General features: G+C 41.0%; 1 long non-coding RNA gene across 3 annotated transcripts in view; it reads left to right on the top strand.

Moving 5' to 3' along the window:
* LOC134350668 (uncharacterized) overlaps nucleotides 1-16,621 on the top strand; it is a 39,644-nt gene extending 23,023 nt beyond the window's left edge. The window contains exons 3-6 of one of the 3 annotated variants that reach the window (XR_010018956.1): nucleotides 3,719-3,921; nucleotides 5,230-5,294; nucleotides 6,943-6,983; nucleotides 16,286-16,621. This is a non-coding gene — a long non-coding RNA (uncharacterized LOC134350668). The remainder of the gene's footprint in view (nucleotides 1-3,718; nucleotides 3,922-5,229; nucleotides 5,295-6,942; nucleotides 6,984-16,285) is intronic. The other 2 variants (XR_010018957.1, XR_010018958.1) reach the window with 2 other exon arrangements.
* Nucleotides 16,622-16,844: the final 223 nt, after the last annotated feature.

Consider the following 16,844-nt stretch of genomic DNA (forward strand, 5'->3'; position numbering starts at 1 on the left):
ATGGTCTAACTCATTAGTATGTTCTTTTACTTCATAAGAATTGTACCTGTGTTTGGAAATCCTTTGTAGTTTATAAATCTTTTGGAATTTGGAAATCTTTTATAAATCAGAAATCCATGGAGTTTTAAATGTATGTTAAGAGCCATTTGTCTAAATTTAAATGCATATCATTAAAAATGAAATAAACTACTTTGTTAACTGGAAGTAGCTCCTCCTTGGTAGGGAGGGAGAACCCACCACTCAACTAGTTCTTGCCACTGGGACTAGAAAGGGAAGGAATATGAATAATATATATGATAGGGTTTAAAATCTCTTTTTGAGTTTATGATTTTGAGAACAGTGAACACAATATCATCATCACATCCCTCCCTCTACTACTCTAACATGCTTCCCTACTTTCTCAATTCTGATGAAAGGACTCCAGCCCAAATTGTTTAACTGAATTGCTTTCTAAAGTTTCCGGCTGATCTGCTTGGTACATTTAGCTTTTTTTAAAAAATGACATATCATTGTATTTTAAGAGTCATTTAAATATATTCTTGTATAGAAGGAGACACCCCTTAATGTGGCAAATCAGATTTTCTCGATGGACATGACGTTGGCATGGAAATGGTGAGCTGAAAGGTACTCTATTTCAGATTTCCAGCATCTACACTTTGATTTTCAACAAGGGAATTTTTTTCCCTGGTTGTCATAGGATTAGTTATGTCTACTCAAGAGAACAGTTTGAAGTCTCTTTCAGTGGGACTATTTAGGAAAAGCAGCATTGTGTCACTGGTACATCAGAAAACCATCCATGATTTTTGTGCTCAAGTCTCTGAAACAGGACATCAACTCTCAATGAACTAAGTTAGAGCCAAAAGGACTATTTCTAAATACTAAAATTTCTCCCTGACACCCAACTCTCCCCAACCTGCCCATTTTCAATGACATTTTCAAATTCCTTTCATATCGGATTCCATCAGCCCTTTAAGTAGGACATTCCAGAGCTTTATTCACAGTACATATAAGGCTTATCAATTACAGGCTCTTACTAATGTTTTCTTTTAAATAATAGGCAGCTCTCATGCCCTGCCAAATGTTAGGAGATTTTTCCATGTCATTTTCAAAATACAAGTTCAGTTTAAATAATGACTATTATAATGCAAACACCAATGCATTCGGAATAACAACATACGACAGCAGGAGCAGCATGCCCTTAAAACTGTGCGTTAACCGAGGCTGAAGTTTCCAAAAGCAATAAAAGTAAGAATGTGGTATAAAGGTCCGTACCCCCCAACCCAATAAAGAGAAATAATGGAGAGATGGAAAAGTATTGCTCCACATTGGTTGTGCAGATAAGAAAAAATTCTGCTGGGCTATACAATATCCTTTGTCAATCTACTGTGTTATAGGTTAACTTTGAATCCCACCACGTCAACCTCTGACTACAAGAACTTGTTGCAACTTTACATCCAAACCATGTGACCCATTAACTGTGACAATAACTTTGCCCAGTTTTGGATCCTACATGTTAAGACAGACACATTGGGTCTGGAAACTATTCAATTATACAGTAGTTCCTATACTTCATTGAATGGCTTTCAGATGTTAAAGCTATGCCAATAAACTGTGGAGATATTGGAAAAAGTTTAGACTTTCAATCATCTTTCAAATGATGAAACGTTTCAGTGGACTGGCCATTTGGACCAGAATAAGTTAGTGAAGGTCAGAAAACAAATTCATTAAGGCACAGAATAAAAGCAGATCGCTCATTCCTCCCTACCCATGACGAATGCCCCCCCCCAAAATATTGATTAAATATTAGAGGAAACTGGTCAAATGTTTGCTAAAGGTAAATATATCTATCCCAGAAAGGTCAGCTGGTTATTGAAGATTAAATAACCAGATCAACATAGCCCACTTGAGAGATTTTCTATTGTTCAGAGAGAAATTTCTCAATCTTTTCAAAAAAGATTGAGAAATCTTTTTTAGCTTCTTGAAGCAAATTAAGTACATTTGCAATGTTTACATGTATGCAGGAAAGGGGTGGAAGTGAAAGAACAAGGTAACACACAAATAATGCTGGAGGAACTCAGCAAGTTTTACCAAGAGTTAAACCAAGCCATGCAAGAAAAAACATGAAGGATTATCAGAATCATGTTTAATATAACGGGCATATGTCTTGAGATTTGTTAACTCTACGGCAGCAGTACAATGAAATACATGATAACTAAATATAGAGGAAAAAACTGATTTACATTAGGTATATATATATATGGCTATTAAATAGATAAGTTAAAATAAGTAGTACCAAGTAACAGAAATAAAAAAAAGTAGGGAGGTAGTGTTCATGGGTTCAATGTCCATTTAGAAATTGGATGGCAGGGGGGAAGAAGCAGTTCCTGAATCGCAAAGATTGTGCCTTCAGGCTTCTGTACCTCCTTCCTGATGGCAGCAGTGAAAAGAGGGCATGTCCTACCCGGTGGGGTCCTTAATAATGGACTCTGCCTTACAAAGGCACCACTCCTTGAAGATGATTTGGATACTGTGAAGGCTAGTACCCATGATAGAGCTGACTAACTTTACAAGTTTCTGCAACTTGTTCCGATATTCTGCAGTAGCACCCCCATACCAGACAGTGATGCAGCAAGTCAGAATGTTCTTCTCAGTATATTTGTAGACGTTTTCAAGTGTTTTGGTTGATAAACCAAATCTCTTCAAACTCCTAATGAAATATAGCTGCTTATTTGCCTTCTTTATAGCTGCATCAATATCTTTGTCTTCTTTGCTAACTTCATACCAGGAATCAGCAAGTTTCAGAAACCAGTATGTTTATAAACGCGCAAGTGATTGGTGTCTAGGTGCAAGCTTTTTCTACATATTCCTTGATCTAGTATATCCCTCTTTCACATTTGCTTGACAGCTATAGGTCACATACACAAAGCCAATCTGTAGACAGGAACAATGGGTGAGTGTTTTATGCTGCTCTTGATGAGTAGTAAGATTATCAAGATTCTGGTCAGAATCAGTGGTCTTCTCCAACCATTTGCAGATAAACTGTTTTTGTTTCTTTTTCACATTCATTCACTCTCTCATCCCTTGACACACACAGAACCTAGCGGTCATCCTCTGCTCCCCGATTATCTGCACTCAATGACCTGAGTGGCCCCCATTTAAGCACACGTTGATCTTTGGCCCTCATTTACAACTCCCATTGCCCTGCTGCTACTGATCAGGTATTGCCTCCAGCTCTACAACCTGCACAATACCACCAGACTCCAACGATGGCTCATGAGTATCCATGACTTCAGTTGCTACAATCGAGCTCTGGAATTCCTTCCCCAGGTTCCCTTTTACCATTATTTTCTCTTGCAAGACACTCCCTTTTAAACTACCCAGCTTAACCCAACACTTGATAATCCGTCTCCTTTCTTGTGTGGCTCAGTGTCAGCAATATTCTTGTGAAGCACTTTGGGATACTTCACCGGATTAAAACAAATTCTTGTTATGATTGTTGTAAAGTGATGAACCATCTTCTAAAATGCTCTCTTCTGGAGCTTCCAATTCATGATAATTTTCATTTCACACTTGTTATTATATGTGTCCAGCTGTCATAAATCTCATCACATTTGATCATAGGGATATTTTTACATCTAAGTGACAGTCTTATGCCCATCAATTACTGGTCTCACTGGAGAAACTTCAACTAATGTAATTTTCTTTCTTTTTGCGCAAGGACTTCTAATTTCAGAGGACAGGATACCATTATGGACATTGGTCTCCTTGGCCATCTCAGCTCTTTGTGACTTCCTTTCCTCATCTGCAGTGCTCTCTGGATTCCTTCACCACCCGAACTCAACCAGAAGCAGCAACTCTCTCCAAGTATCGCCATCAGAAGCACAGTGGCAGAATCTAAGTCTCCCTAAACCATCAGATGAGGTATGCTTTAATGTCAAAAGCAGCAGGCTGATATGACTTTACTACTTTGCTCATCTCAAAGGGATACGAGTCAAACTCAGGCAAGTGGGTGCCTTGGTCAGCATGGATGTATTGAGCTGAAGGGCCTGTTTCCATCCTTTATGACTATGACATGCAGGGCATGTGCAAAATCCTGATGTACCTGAACCTCGGGCAAGTCACCAGTCGTCTGCACATTGCATCTTGGTATGTCCTGATTTCCAAGAAGTATTTCAAAATAACAAGGAGTCACTTATCAAGGTCTGGTAGGTCAGTCTATATAGATAAAGTCTGAAATCTCACACTACATATCAAAAAGGAAATCAGGTCTGTGACTCTATCAATATTATGATAAATAGTGTGGGGTTGTTAATTCTCCCGTGTTACGCCCAGACAACATGAAGTGTTCAGATCAATCATATGATTCAGAACCAATGCAAATTGAATGAACTGGTTAATAATGCTACTGAAATAGCAACAGCTTCTATGCACTTGGCAGTCAAAGTGGACTTATGTAATCATGATTTTATTTTTGACAAGGCAATCAAAAGACTTTCTCTCCCACACTCTCCTTCATTCTAACAATTTCTCTTTCAAATAATTCTTGTTAAACTGGAGACAGTTAAGAGAGATGTGCACTTTATCTTTCCAAACGGGACAAAGTTCTCCACTAAAGTAATAAGAAAGAAACATCTTTATTTGAACCATATGAGGTATGGTGTGGCAATAAGTGTGTTCTGGGTTTGTGATGGTATTTGCTTCACTATCCAAAAAGCCCGAAACTCATAAAGAGATTTTAAACCCAATCTGATATATACAGTATATCTATGAGTACCCGCGCTATAGGGAGATGATACTGTGTCAGCCTTCTCTTCAAGGACTAGCTTATTGCCCTGTCTAGCTACAGATACCCATATCCAGTTAACATAGTAGTTTAAACAGCTTATTTGGTTTTCAATGATACACATGTACATTTAGACAAAGAGTTCCTAACATACATTTAAAATTCAGAGGAATTTTGATTTAGAAAAGATTGCCAAATTCTAAAAGATTTATAAACTACAAAGGATTTCTAAACATAGGTACCGCTCTTACGAACTAAAAGAACCTATCAAGGTGTTGCAGATGAACAAGTCATCTGTCACAGAAACTAAAGATTGAAGAGTTAATTTTCATTCTTTTTTTTCTGTCACTGTCTCTCTGTCATTCTCTTTGTCAATCTTAACAACCCCCAATGCTTTCTAACATTTGTATTGCTTTGTTACTATCTGCATGTTATGTTTTTTTCAGATCCTTTACTCGGACAAAGTAATTCACACAGATGGTCTAAAAGGTTCTGAAGACAGAGATTCAAGGTACCAAAAATTAATGCTGTAACAACTGACTCATGGAGTACACAAATATCCCAACTATTAATTGATCAGTCATGACCATGTTTGATGTGCTAAGTGACAAAAAATAGTCTGGTCTGCAGACTTCACTGAACTCGGTCACAGTGGTGGAAATAACTGAGCCAGCATCGTCTGGTTTGATGCAGGTGTGTTAACATAACCCTGTTTTACATTGATTAAATATGGGCCTACAAGACCTCACTGTTTACTTATTTAGCTGAGTGAGGAATATTGATTAGAAGTTTAACTTTGTCAAACACTCAAACTTTGGAAAGGCCATGCTGTTATGCCAGAAAACTAAGGTTAGCAATGAGCCTCTTGGGCCCTGGAAAGTGAATATTCATCACAGGTTCAGCTAACAATCTCAAGCCCAAAATTCTGGGTCACCTGCTCTGCTAGACCAGACGGAAAAGTACAGTCCTTGGTCGCAGCTGTACATACACACACTACCCAGCTTGTGATCCCTCTTATCATTTCTACTAGCTAAATTGGTCTTACTCGAAAAATGGTTCAGCAGTTTGCTCATTGGCTAGGGCTCACTGCCAAAGCTCTGTGTGGATACAAGAGAAAAACCTGCTTCAAGTCCAACCAAATGATGGCCAATCTGAACCTAAGTTTATGGCTGTTTTTTCCATAAACAACCTGACCATTTAAACCAGACGAGTGATTGGCGATTATGTAATATAGCATCAGCCTAGACTCTATGGGCCAAAAGGCCCGTTTTCATGCTGTGTGATTGTATGTCACATGACCAAACATTCATCAGGAACAGAAAAACAAGCCATGAGAGTCATACAAAACAGAAGCACATCTTTGTCTGTGCTGCCCATCATACTCACCTACAGTTATCCCATTTACGCCCAGATGATTTATCGGACCATAAACCCATTACACATCTGAGCAGAATTAAGTCATTTGGCCCATTTGCTCTGCCATTCCATCATGGCTGATTTATTACCCTCTGTCTTCTCCCTGTAACTTCTGACACTCTTACTAACCAAAAACCTATCAACCTCTGCTTTAATTATACCCAATGACTTGGCCTCCACATCCATCTGTGGCAGAGAATTAAAAAAAAATGCGCCATCCTCTGGCTAATAAAAAAAAATCATCATCTCTGTTCTAAAAGGATGCCCTTCTGCTCTGAGGCAGTGCCCTCAGTGCATCCACTCTGACTAATGCCTTATAAAACATGCACCCATTCCAAATCAAACCTGACATCTATGGTCATCTCCTATCTGGCTAAAATAACCAGAGTCCACCCATTGCATTGAGCTATCCTTAATTTGGCTCTATTCATAATCTCATCTAGCAAAGTCAGAGAGAGCAATTTTGGAGCTGTAACACATGAGCAGATGAAAACCTGTAATCTACAGATGGCCCAGAAAGAACAGACACTGGATGACTGAAATATCCACCCACATTATTTCAGCTGCTTACTTATTTCACCTTTGCAAAAATTCTATGGAAATAAAATGTATAGAAGCAAATTGTATCATACATCATAATACACTGTTCAAGTTAATGACATGCTTTAATAAAAATCTTGAACATTATACATGTCACTATTTTCCCTAGTTTACTAGAGTATGTATGTGACATTTTCCAACAGATTTTGAGAGAATGAAAACTACTTCAATGATATTAATTAAGGTATGTCTGGCATTTCCAATTACATTTTGTGAACCAGCTGCTCAGCTCCAATTACATGAATTCCAAAGTTCAAGCAATTCTGCAGGTACACCATTGGGTTCAAGGTGAGCTTCCTTTTGTGAGTAATCATTGCCTGCAAATTTGGAAAGCTGCATCAACTTCTCCCAATGATCTTCACTCATTGTTACAACATTTCACTGAAATGGGTTCTCCTGCCATTCAATTGATCAGCAAATAAGTCATGTGATTTTCTGGAATATACCTGACCCTACCAAATGCCTCACTGTCAGGTGAATTTTTTTTTTTGATGAGAAGCCCTAATTAGCTACTCAGGAAACTACTGGATTTGCAGCCTCCCTGATATTACTCCATAAATTCAGCATTATTCTCCAATTGCTTTGGATCCCCACTCACTTAAAATTGTACCCACCCACAATGAAGATTCCCAGATGATATGTTGCCTCCTTGGTGCCAGGGTCACTGACATCACAGATTGAGTCCATAGCATTCTTCAGTGGGAGGCTGATCAGCCAGAGGTCGTGGTCCACGTTGCTACCAATGACATTGGTAGGAAGGGTAACGAGTTCTTACAAAGTGAGTTTGGAGAGTTAGGAGCTAAGTTAAAGGACAGGACCACCAGGGTTGTGAACACAGGCTTGCTACCCATGCCAAGTGCTAGTGAGACCCAAGACAGAAGATAATATAGTTTAACATGTGGTTAAGGAGATGATGCAGGAGGGAAGGCTTCAGATTCTTGGATCATTGGGGTCTCTTGCAGGACAGGTGGGACCTCTACAGACAGGACAGCCAAACTGGAGGAGGTCTAATATCATTGCAGGAAGGGTTGCTAATGCTGCACCTGGTGTTTAACCTAGAGTTGTGAGGGGATAGAAACCAGAGTGCCAAAGCAGATAGTGGAGTGGTTATGGGTGAAAGATGTTGTTAAGCCTACATACAAAGTTGGTAAATGGAAGGTTGAGCTTGGAGGGAGGGACTAATGTTCTGAGGTACGTATATTTCAATGCAAGGAATGTTGTAGGAAAGGTAGATGAGCTCAGGGCATGCATCCACATGTGGAGTTATGAAGTTATAGTCATTAATGAGGCTTGGTTGCAGGAGGGGCAGAACTGACAGCTCAATGTTCTGGGTTTCTGTTGTTTTACTTGTGATAGAGCAGGAGGGATTATGGGGGAGCGGTGGCATTACTAGTCAAGGAAATTGTCATGTTACTGCTCAGACAGGACAGACTGGAGAGCATGTCTCCTGCAGCTTTATGGGTGGAACTGTGGAATATGAAAGGGGTGGCCACTTTAATGGGATTAAATTATAGACCATCCAATCGTCAGCAGGATTTGGAGAAGCAAATTTGCAGAGAGATTTCAGAGTGTTGCAGAAAAAAAGTAAGTTTGTTATAGTAGGTGATTTTAACTTTCCACGTATTGATTGGGACTCCCATAGTGTAAAAGGGCTGGATGGAATAAAGTTTGTCAAATGCATTCAGGAAAGCTTCCTTAATCAGTGCATAAAGGTCCCAACTAAAGGGAGTGTGATGCTAGATCTCCTATTAGGGAATGAGACAGGGCAAGTGACAAATGTTTACACAGGGCAACACTTTACATCTAGTGATCATAATGATTTCAATTATTGTAGTTATGAAGAAGGATAGGTCTAGTTCTTGGGTTGAGATTCTAAACTGGAGAAAGGCCAATATTGATGGTATCAGAAAGGATCTGGCAAATATGGACTGGGACATGTTGTGCTTAGTAAATGGGAGGCCTTCAAAAGTGAAATTTTGAGAGAACAGAGTTTTTACGTTCCTGTCAAAATAAAAGGCAAGGATAACAGTTTTGAGAAACCTTTGTTTTCAAGAAATATTGAGGCCTTGGTTAAGATGCTGAAGGAGATACAAAAGAATTATAGAAAGGAAGGAACAGATGGGGTACTTAAGTATAAGAAATATAAGAGAACACCTAAAGAAATCAGAAAGGTTAAAAGAAGGCGAGCGGTTGCTCTAACAGACAAGGTGAAGGAGAATCCTAAAGGATTCTACAGGTATGTTAAGAGTGAAAGGATTGCAAGGGACAAAATTGGTCCCCTGGAATACCAGAAATGATATTTATGATTGGAGCCAAAACAGATGAGGGAGATCTCAAATGAATTCTTTGCATCTGTATTTACTCTGGAGACGGACACAAAGTCTATAGAAATGAGCAAAGCAGCATCAACTTCATGGACCCTGTACAGATTACAGAGGAGGTGGAGTTTGCTGCCCTGAAGCAAATCAGGGTGGATAAATCCCCAGGGCATGACAAGGTGTTCCCTTGGATCATACAGGAGGCAAGTGCAGAAATTGCTGGGGCCCTAGCAGAGACATTTAAATCATCCTCAGCAACAGGGGAGGTACCAGAGGATTGGAAGATAGCCAATGTTGTTCCACTGTTTAATTAAGGCTCTAAACATAAACATCAGTTTTGGGAAAGGTATTGGAAGGTATTCTAAAGAACCGGATATATAACTATTTGGAAAAACTTGGACCAATTAGGGATAGTCACCATGGCTTTGTGTATAGTAGGTCATGTCTAACTAATCTTACAGAGCTTTTCAAGGAAAGTGGATGAAGGCAAGGTAGTGGATGTTGTCCACGTGGACTTTGGTAAGGTATTTGACAAGGCTGGTCAAGAAGGTTCAATCGCTCGGCATTAAGGATGAGTTAGTAAATTGGATTAAACATTGGCTTTGTGGAAGATACCAGGGTGCTAGTAGATGGTTGACTCTCTGACTGGAGGCCTCTAATAAGTGGTAGGCTGCAGGGATCAGTGCTGGGTCCTTTGTTGTTTGTCATCTATATCAACGATCTGAACGATAATGTGGTTAACTGGATCAGCAAATTTGCGGATGACACCAAGACTGGGGGTGCAGTGGACAGTGAGGATGACTATCATGGCTTTCAAAGGGATCTGCATCAGCTGGAAAAATAGGCTGAAAATGGCAGATGGAACTTAATGTAGACAAGTGTGAGGTTTTACACTTCCATAGGACCATCCAGGGTAGGTCTTACACAGTGAACAGTAGGACACTGTGGAGTGTGGTTGAGCAAAGGTATCTGGGAATACAAGTCCATAATTTTTTTCTCTAAAAAGTGGTGTCACAAGTATATAGGATCATAAAGAAAACTTTTAGCACATTGGCCTTCATAAATCAATCTTCTGAGTATAGGAGATGGGATGTTATGTTGAAGTTGTGTAAGATGTTGGGGAGGTCAAATTTGGAGTATTGTGTGCAGCTTTGGTCACCTACCTACAGCAAAGATGTAAGCAAGGTTGAAGGAGTACAGGGAAAGTTTACAAGGATGTTGTCAAGTCTGGAGGACCTAAGTTACAAGGAAAGATTGAATAGTTTAGGCCTATATTCTATAGACGCTGGACGCTCAGAGAGATTTGGTGGGGGGCGGGCGCCTGGCGCTCGGTCGGGGGCCGTGGTCGAGTGGTCGGCGACTTGGCCGGCTCCCCCACCGGACTTAGTCTGATGAGGAGGGTGTGAGGACACCCAGCAGGACTGAAAAAAAAGACCTGACAAAGAGCGGATGAGCTCCTTGTGAGCCAACGGCCATCTTCTGTGGAAGAGATTAAAGCCTCACCACGTATCTACAAATCGTATGCTATGCACTTAGTTAGAAGAGACATGATGAACTTGGGTGCTGCAGCATGTGCCTGGACCTGCCCAAGGCCTTCGCCTAAGGAAGGGCTGAGCTTGAAGAAGCGGCCGCGAGGCCGACATGGTCTCGGGCTCGAGTTTGGCGGGGGTGGTGGCGGGCGGTGCCAAGGCGGCCAGCGAGAACAAACTGGAGGAGAGGCTGTACTCGGTGCTGTCGCAAGATCGAAGAAGGTGGAGGTGCATAGCCGCCAACCCCAGATTTGGCACAGCACCCACTGACTGACTGATATTCTTTAGAACATGGAAGATTGAGAGGAGATTTCATAGAGGTATACAACATTATGAGGGTATAGATAGGGTAAGTGCAAGCAGACTATTGCCACTGAGGTTGGGTGGAACTATAACCAGAGGTCATGGGTTAACAGTGAAAGGTGAGAAGTTTCAGGGGAAAATGAGGGGAACATTTCTTCACTCAGAAGTTTGAGAGTGTGTAGAATGAGTTGCCAGCACAAGTGGTGCATGCAAGCTCGATTTCATTGTGTAAGAGAAGTTTGGATAGGTACATGGATAGTTGGGGTATGGAGGGCTATGGTCCTGGTGCAGGTCGATGGGAGTAGGCATTTTAAATTGTTTCGGCATGGATTAGATGGGCGAAGGGCCTGTACCTATGCTGTTCTTCTCTATGATTCTATAATATTGAAGAAGGAAATCAGGAGGACTAAAAGAAGGCATGAGGATGCTCTAGCAGACAAGGTGAAGGAGAATCCAAAGAGCTTCTACAGATATATTAAGAGCAATAGTATTGCAAAGGACAAAATTTGCCCTCTTGAAGATCAGAGTTGTTATCTATGCATGAAGCTGAAAGAAATGGGGCAGATCTTAAATAGATTTTTTGCATCACTGTTTACTTGAGAGATGGACACAGAGTCTATAGATGTGAAGCAAAACAACAGAGAGGTCATGGTGCCTTGAGGGAAATAAGGGTGGATACATTCAGGGCCTGACAAAGTGTTCCCTTGGACCTTGTGGGAGGCTAGTGTACAAATTGCTGGGGTCATGACAGAGATATTTAAAACAACCTTAGAAATAGGTGAGGTGCCGGAGAATTGGAAGATAACTGGTGTTGTTCTGTTGTTTAAGAAAGGCTCTTAGAATAAGCCTGGAAGTTATAGGCTGGTGATCTGACATCAGTAGTGGGTAAGTTATTGAATGGTAGTCTAACGAATCAGATATACTGTATAAGTATTTGAATAGATGTGGACTGATTAGGGAGAGTCAACACGGCTTTGTGCATGGTAGGTCACATTTATCCAATCTTAAGAGCTTTGAGGAAGTTACCAAAAAGTTGAAGGCAAGGCAGTGGATATTGTCTACATGCACTTTACCAAGGCCTTTGACAAGGTCCCAAATCAGAGGTTGATCAAATGGTTCAGTGGCTTGGCATTCAGGATGAGGCAGTAAATTGGATTAGACATTTGCTTTGTGGGAGAAGCCAGAGAGTGGTGGTAGATGGTTGCCTCTCTGACTGAAAGCCTGTGACTAGTGTTGTTCCACAGGAATCTGTGCTGAGTCTGTTGTTGTTTGTCATCAACATCAACAATCTGGATGATAATGTAGTAAACTGGATCAGCAAATTTGCAGATGACACCAAGACTGAGGGTGCAGTAGACAGTGAGAAAGGCTATAAAAATTTGCAGCAGGATCTGGACCAGCTGGAATGCAGACAAGTGTAAGTTGTGCACTTTAGAAGGAGAAACTGGTGTGGAACTTACAGGTGGAGCAGTAGAGCACTGCTGAGTGTGGTAGAACAGAGATCTGGGAATGCAGAGTCATAATTCCTTGACAGTGGTGTCGCAAGTAGATAGGGTTGTTAAAAGAACTTCTGGCACATAGACCTTCATAAGTCAAAGTGTTGAATGTAGGAGGTGGGATGTTGAATATGTGTAAGACATTGGTGAGACCTAATTTTGAGCATTATATGCATTTCTGGTCACTTACCTATGGGAAAGATATCAGTAAGATTGAAAGAGTGCAGAGAAAATTTACAAGTATGTTGCCAGAACTTGAGGACCTGAGTTATGGGGAAAGGTTGAGGAGGTAAGGACTTTATTCCCTGGAGCATAGGAGAATGAGGAGAGATTTCAACATTTAAGAGAAACTTGGATTCTATTAAAGAGTCCATTTGTTAGCTAGGAACTGATGTACTACACTATTCCTCTCCCTCTTAATCCTCTCCTCATTGAACAAGATTTTGATCATGTACCTTAATAATTCCCAGGAGGTTCAACATAATTTTTTGTTTGATAACCCTGTTGTGGATCACTTTTGGATGTTTTGCTTCATTTAACAATGGTAACAAGAATAATTGGTATCATTGAACAAGCATAACAGTTGAACATAGAATAGTACAGCAGAGCATTGCCCTTTGGCCCACAATGGTCTGCTGACCTACTGTACATAAGTAGCCTCCATGATCAGTCTAACACTTCCCTCCTACACATACCATAGCCCTCCATTTTTCCCTCCCATCCTTAGAGGTCTTTTAAATGTTGCTATTGTATCAGCTTCTGCCACCACCACCACTGGAAATGCTTTCCAGGTACCCATAACTTAGTAAACACAAGAAAAACCTGCCTCTGACATTTGCCTAAACTTCTCTACACTCACCTTAAAAGATTGTCCCGATATTGGCCACTGCCACTCCGGGGAAAATTTACTGGCTGTCCACTCTATCCATGCCTCTCATAACTAAACACTTACCAAGTTGCCCCTCTTCAGGCCTCTGTACCTCCTTCCCGATGGTAGCAATGAGACAAGGCATAACCTGGGTAATAGGGGTCCTTAATGATGGGGTGCCGCCTTTTTGAGGCATCGCTCCTGAAAGATGTCCTGGATGCTACGGAGGCTAGTGCCTACGATGGAGCCGACTATATTTACAACTCTACAGCTTATTTCAGTCCTGTGCATTAGCCACCCTAACACCTCCCCTCCATATCAGACAGTGATGCAGCCAGTTAGAATGCTCTCCACAGAAAATCTGTAGAAATTTGTGAGTGACTTTGTTGACATACCAAACCACCTCAAGCTCCTTATGAAATATTGCCGCTGTCATGCCTTCTTTGTAGCTGCATCAATATGTTGGGTCCAGGTTAGATCCTCAGAAATACTGATACACAGGAATTTGAAATTGCTCACCCTCAGACCCCTCTATGAGGACTGGTGTGTGTTCCCCTTGTCTTACCCTTTCTCAAAGTCCCCAATCAGTTCCTTGGTCCTACTGACGTTGAGTGCAAGGTTGCTACTCCTATACACCTTCTTTCTCATCACCATCTGAAATTCTGCCAACAATAGTTGTATCATCAGCAAGTCTATATAAGGCATTTGAGCTGTGAGTTCTCCTTTCCAAGTTTTCTCCAGATAAAGACGTTTTATGGAATTCCTTGGATTTATTAGTCATCACTGCGTACTTAAAGCTTCTCATCCTCCAGGGAACAATAATAAAACCATAAGACATTAGAGCAGAATTAGGCCATTTGGCCCATCGAGTCTACACTGCCATTCAATCATGGCTAATCTTTTTTCCCACCTCAGCCCCGCTCCCTGGCCTTCTCACCATAACCTTTGATACCGTGTCCAGTCAAGAACCTATCAATCTCTGCCTTAAATACACCCAACAACCTGGTCTCTACAACTGCTTTCGTTAACAAATTCCGCAAATTCACCACTGTCAGGCTAAAGAATTTTTTCCGCATCTCTGTTTTAAATGGATGTTGCTCTATCCTGAGGTAGTGTCCTCTTGTCCTAGACTCCCTCATCATGGGAAACATCCTTTCCACATCTATCACGTCTATGCCTTTCAAAATTCAAAAGGTTTCAATGAGATCTCCTCTCATCCTTCTAAATTCAGTGAGTACAGGCCCAGAGCCATCAAACTTTCCCCATATGATAACCATTTCATTCTTGGAATCATCTTTGTGAACCTCTTCTGAACCCTATCCAAAATCATCTTTTCTTAGATGAGGAAGCCAAATCTGTTCATAATACTCGTGAGGCCTCAGCAGTGCCTTATAAAGCCTCAGCACCAGATCCCTGCTCTTATATTCCAGACCCCTTGACTACTACTACTATGTCAACTCAGGCCTAGGGGGCCGGCGTTGGGCAAGACCTCTTGAAATGAATACTAACATTGCATTTGCCTTCCTCACCATTGACTCTACCTGCAAGTTAACCTTTAGGATGTTCTGAACAAGGACTCCCAAGTCCCTTTGCATCTCAGATTTTTGAATTCTCTCCCCATTTAGAAAATAGTCTGCACATTTATTTCTTCTACCAATGTGCATGACCATGCATTTTCCAACATTGTATTTCATTTGCCACTGTCTTGCCCATTCTCCTAATCTGTGTACGTCCTTTTGCAGCCTACCTGTTTCCTCAACACTACCTGCCCCTCCTCCAGTCTTCGTATCACCTGCAAACTTGGCAACAAAGCCATCTATTCCGTCATCTAAATCATAGACATACAGCTTAAAAAGAAGCAGTCTCAACACTAACCCCTGCAGAACACCACTACTCACTGGCAGTCAAACAGAAAAGGATCCTTTTATTCCCATTCGTTACTTCCTACCAATCAGTCAATTCTCTAAGCAACTTTCCTGTAATACATTGGGCTCTTAACTTGGTAAGCAGCCTCATGTATGGCACCTTGTGAAAGGTCATCTGAAAGTCCAAATATACAACATACACTGTATCCCCTTTATCTATCCTATCCTAGTTGTAATCTCGTTAAAGAATTCCAACAGTTTCATCAGGCAATATTTTCCCCTAAGGAAACCATGCTGACTTTGTCCTATCTTGTCCTGTGTCACCAAGTAGTCCTTAACAATTGACTCCAATATCTTCCCAATCATTAGGGTCAAGCTACCTGGTCTATAATTTCCCTTCTGCTGCCTTACAATTGCCCAGTCCTCTGACACCATGCCAGAGTCCCATGATTTTTGAAAGATAATTACTAATTCCTCCACAATCTCTACTGCTACCTTTTGCAGAACCCTAGGGTACAGTTCATCTGGTCCAGGTGACTTATATACCCTTATGTCTTTCAGCTTTTTGATCACCTTTTCCCTTCGGGAGCATGCCTTATGAGAATCGAATAGGTTCAGTGAGCTCGGCCATTTTTCCTTGGAGTGATGGAGGATGAGAGGTGACTTGATAGAGGTGTATAAGATGATGAGAGGCATTGATCGTGTGGATAGTCAGAGGCTTTATTCCCCCAGGGCTGAAATGGCTAACACAAGAGGGCACAGTTTTAAGGTGCTTGGAAGTAGGTACAGAGGAGATATCCGGGTAAGTTTTTTTTTCAGAGAGTGGTGAGTGCGTGGAATGGACTGCCGGCAACAGTAGTGGAGGCAGAAACGATAGGGCCTTTTAAGAGACCCCTGGACAGGTACATGGAGCTCAGAAAAATAGAGGGCTATGGGTAACCCTAGGTATTTTCTCAGGTAAGGACATGTTCGGCACAGCTTTGTGGGCCAAAGGGCCTGTATTGTGCTGTAGTTTTTCTGTGTTTCTATGTTTCATCTTCCTTCACTCCAAAGAGAAAATCCCTTTTCCTCATAAAAGATGTTCTCCAATCTAATTTGACTTTACAGACCCATAATATCTGGGAAGGACAACTTTACAATGTAGAAGTGACAGAGCTCTTCAAATTCTCAGTTATATTTCAGCTGAAGAACTGAAATGGCTTGGACCTACTGGAAACATGTGATTTTTGAGGCAAGTCTACAGAAAATTGATCTTTTATCTACGGTGTTGCAGCAAAGTGTGGAAAGAGTCAAGCAGTGCTGGTGGTGAAGTTAATGTTCCAATTTCTTCAATTTGATGCATAGATACTTTGTTGTAAAATTATTAAGGAAAAATTAGCAAGGGGAAAATAAGCTTGTTTTAACTAGACAGATTTCAAAATCAATTTTAATTTCGTTTTTGGATTGTAGCCAAATGTAAAATATTCTTCCAAAGTATTACGAGTTGAATAATAAAAAAAGTTAAATTTACCCTCCTCCAATTAAAACAATGGCTACCCTCATAAGGTGTTAATGCTGAGTGCTGAGAAGTGGAAGTATCACCCAGAACATTTTCTTGCTCCAACAAAAGAACCATTAACCAGAGTAAATCCATCGGTGGCTCAGTTAATGGGCATTATACACTGAC

Source organism: Mobula hypostoma, chromosome 8 (assembly GCF_963921235.1).
Source record: "Mobula hypostoma chromosome 8, sMobHyp1.1, whole genome shotgun sequence".
Lineage (NCBI taxonomy): Eukaryota > Metazoa > Chordata > Chondrichthyes > Myliobatiformes > Myliobatidae > Mobula > Mobula hypostoma.